The following is a 4343-nucleotide window of genomic DNA, read 5'->3' on the forward strand; positions in this document are numbered from 1 at the left end:
AGGTACAGATTTGCATAAACTCGTCCGAGACGTGCACCGGCCGCAGAGGATGGAGGGGACGGGATAATGGTAGCTCGAGACGAGAGTGAGCGCCAGGCGCGACCTCTGGGTTCGGGACCGGTCCGTTCTGTTGTGTTCCAGACGGCGCCAGGCCGCGGTGCGGGTCCAATGTATTCCGCTGGCGTGCGGCGAGCGGCGCGCTAACTCAGTGCCGTGTCCGCCGTGGGCGTCGCCCGGGCTGCCCGCCTCTAAATTAGGCGGCCGATCCCCATCTGGACCGCTCCCCCTCCTCCGCCCCCGCACTCTGCCACCCCGGTCATCCCGGCGCGACTCTTATCTGGTGTCGCAACGCCTTACGCAACTCGCCCATCTCACACGCTCGCCCGCGACTCCACACGAGGTGTCGCCCGTTACTTGCACCACAGCTGCGATGCTATCTCACCGGTCAAACCTCCAGCGTGTGAATCGATTGCCCAGCCAGCTGGTGCTGTAGCAACGCACCGGCGCTCTTCCTTTTTCCCATGTATGGTAGTCTTCTCGCATACAGCAATTAAGTCTCGACTTGCGTGACACTATGGCTTGGTCCTAAACGACCCTTAGTTCTATTTGAAGTTTGACAGTCGCCAAGCCTTCCCTTTCCTTCCAGAAGTTTGTGATGAGCATTCCACCTGTAATAATGACTACTGTCACTACAACCGAATGTGTACTCGGGATTATATATATATATATATATATATATACAGGGTGTTTCAAAAAGGACCGGTATATTTGAAACGGCAATAAAAACTAAACGAGCAGCGATAGAAATACACTGTTTGTTGCAATATGCTTGGGACAACAGTACATTTTCAGGTAGACAAACTTTCGAAATTACAGTAGTTACAATTTTCAACAACAGATGGCGAACAGAAACCCGAGGACGCTGTTGGATCACATGCTGCACTAGCTGCGCGTTGCTCTCTGTGGTTGCCGTACGCGGTCGCCCAACCTTTCCAGCACGTTCATCCGTCACGTTCCCAGTCCGTTGAAATTTTTCAAACAGATCCTTTATTGTATCGCTTTTCGGTCCTTTGGTTACATTAAACCTCCGTTGAAAACTTCGTCTTGTTGCAACAACACTGTGTTCTAGGCGGTGGAATTCCAACACCAGAAAAATCCTCTGTTCTAAGGAATAAACCATGTTGTCTACAGCACACTTGCACGTTGTGAACAGCACACGCTTACAGCAGAAAGATGACGTACAGAATGGCGCACCCACAGACTGCGTTGTCTTCTATATCTATCACATCACTTGCAGCGCCATCTGTTGTTGAAAATTGTAACTACTGTAATTTCGAAAGTTTGACCGCCTGAAAATGTACTGTTGTCCCAAGCATATTGCAACAAACGATGTATTTATATCGCTGCTCGTTTAGTTTTTATTGCCGTTTCAAATATACCGGTCATTTTTGAAACACCCTGTATATATATATACACTCCTGGAAATGGAAAAAAGAACACATTGACACCGGTGTGTCAGACCCACCATACTGGCTCCGGACACTGCGAGAGGGCTGTACAAGCAATGATCACACGCACGGCACAGCGGACACACCAGGAACCGCGGTGTTGGCCTTCGAATGGCGCTAGCTGCGCAGCATTTGTGCACCGCCGCCGTCAGTGTCAGCCAGTTTGCCGTGGCATACGGAGCTCCATCGCAGTCTTTAACACTGGTAGCATGCCGCGACAGCCTGGACGTGAACCGTATGTGCAGTTGACGGACTTTGAGTGAGGGCGTATAGTGGGCATGCGGGAGGCCGCGTGGACGTACCGCCGAATTGCTCAACACGTGGGGCGTGAGGTCTCCACAGTACATCGATGTTGTCGCCAGTGGTCGGCGGAAGGTGCACGTGCCCGTCGACCTGGGACCGGACCGCAGCGACGCACGGATGCACGTCAAGACCGTAGGATCCTACGCAGTACCGTAGGGGACCGCACCGCCACTTCCCAGCAAATTAGGGACGCTGTTGCTCCTGGGGTATCGGCGAGGACCATTCGCAACCGTCTCCATGAAGCTGGGCTACGGTCCCGCACACCGTTAGGCCTTCTTCCGCTCACGCACAACATCGTGCAGCCCGCCTCCAGTGGTGTCGCGACAGGCGTGAATGGAGGGACGAATGGAGACGTGTCGTCTTCAGCGATGAGAGTCGCTTCTGCCTTGGTGCCAATGATGGTCGTATGCGTGTTTGGCGCCACAATCAGGACTGCATACGACCGAGGCACACAGGGCCAACACCCGGCATCATGGTGTGGGGGGCGATCTCCTACACTGGCCGTACACCACTGGTGATCGTCGAGGGGACACTGAATAGTGCACGGTACATCCAAACCGTCATCGAACCCATCGTTCTACCATTCCTAGACCGGCAAGGGAACTTGCTGTTCCAACAGGACAATGCACGTCCGCATGTATCCCGTGCCACCCAACGTGCTCTAGAAGGTGTAAGTCAACTACCCTGGCCAGCAAGATCTCCGGATCTGTCCCGCATTGAGCATGTTTGGGACTGGAAGCGTCGTCTCACGCGGTCTGCACGTCCAGCACGAACGCTGGTCCAACTGAGGCGCCAGGTGGAAATGGCACGGCAAGCCGTTCCACAGGACTACATCCAGCATCTCTACGATCGTCTCCATGGGAGAATAGCAGCCTGCATTGCTGCGAAAGGTGGATATACACTGTACTAGTGCCGACATTGTGCATGCTCTGTTGCCTGTGTCTATGTGCCTGTGGTTCTGTCAGTGTGATCATGTGATGTATCTGACCCCAGGAATGTGTCAATAAAGTTTCCCCTTCCTGGGACAATGAATTCACGGTGTTCTTATTTCAATTTCCAGGAGTATATATATATATATATATATATATATATATATATATATATATATATATATATATATATATATATACCGGGCGATCAAAAAGTCAATATAAATTTGAAAACTTAATAAACCACGGAATAATGTAGATAGAGAGGTAAAAATTGACACACATGCTTGGAATGACCTTGGGTTTTATTAGAACAAAAAAAAAAAAACCATATTGCTAGTCGCGTGAAAGATCTCTTGCGCGCGTCGTTTGGTGATGATCGTTTGCTTCATGCTTGGTGTCCCAGGTCCCCAGACCTCAGTCCGTGCGATTATTGGCTTTGGGGTTACCTGAAGTCGCAAGTGTATCGTGATCGACCGACATCTCTAGGGTTGCTGAAAGACAACATCCGACGCTAAAGCCTCACCATAACTCTGGACATGATTTACAGTGCTGTTCACAACATTATTCCTAGACTACAGCTATTGTTGAGGAATGATTTTTTTATTTTTATTTATTTATTTATTGTTCCGTGGGACCAAATTAAAGAGAAGTCTCCATGGTCATGGAACGAGTCAATACATTAAATTATAACACGTATTAGAAACGGATAAAATCAAATATAAAAAAACATATTCAGGTGACAAGTCGTAAGTTTAAATGAAGAAAATCAACAATGTAACACTGGAATTTGCTTAATTTTTTAGCTCTTCCAGGAGCTCCTCGACAGAATAGAAGGAGTGAGCCATGAGGAAACTCTTCAGTTTAGACTTAAAAGAGTTTGGGCTGCTGCTAAGATTTTTGAGTTCTTGTGGTAGCTTATTGAAAATGGATGCAGCAGAATACTGCACTCCTTTTCTGCACAAGAGTCAAGGAAGTGCATTCTACATGCAGATATGATTTCTGCATAGTATTAACTGAGTGAATGCTGCTAACTCTTGGGAATAGGCTAATATTGCTAACAACAAACGACGTTAAAGAAAATATATACTGTGAGGGCAATGTCAGAATTCCCAGATTTTTGAATAGGGGTCGACAAGAGGTTCTCGAACTTACACCATACATAGCTCGAACACCCCGTTTTTGAACCAAAAATACCCTGAAACTTCCTGGCAGATTAAAACTGTGTGCCGACCGAGACTCGAACTCGGGACCTTTGCCTTTCGCAGGCAAGTGCTCTACCAACTGAGCCACCGAAGCACGACTCACGGCCGGTGCTCACAGCTTTACTTCTGCCAGTACCTCGTCTCCTACCTTCCAAACTTTACAGGAGTAAAGCTGTGAGTACCGGGCGTGAGTCGTGCTTCGGTAGCTCAGTTGGTAGAGCACTTGCCCGCGAAAGGCAAAAGTCCCGAGTTCGAGTCTCGGTCGGGCACACAGTTTTAATCTGCCAGGAAGTTTCATATCAGCGCACACTCCGCTGCAGAGTGAAAATCTTATTCTGGCAAAAATACCCTTTTTGAATCAGAAGAATTACCCCAAAAAATAATACCATACGACATAA

At 48.7% G+C, this 4343-nt stretch overlaps 1 non-coding gene across 1 annotated transcript; it reads right to left on the reverse strand.

Annotated features, from left to right (window-relative positions):
- Positions 1-3965: 3965 nt before the first annotated feature.
- On the reverse strand, positions 3966-4041 carry Trnas-cga. Its single transcript has one exon. It is a non-coding gene; the product is annotated as a tRNA-Ser (tRNA).
- Positions 4042-4343: the final 302 nt, after the last annotated feature.

Source organism: Schistocerca americana, chromosome 1, assembly GCF_021461395.2.
Source record: "Schistocerca americana isolate TAMUIC-IGC-003095 chromosome 1, iqSchAmer2.1, whole genome shotgun sequence".
Taxonomy (NCBI): domain Eukaryota; kingdom Metazoa; phylum Arthropoda; class Insecta; order Orthoptera; family Acrididae; genus Schistocerca; species Schistocerca americana.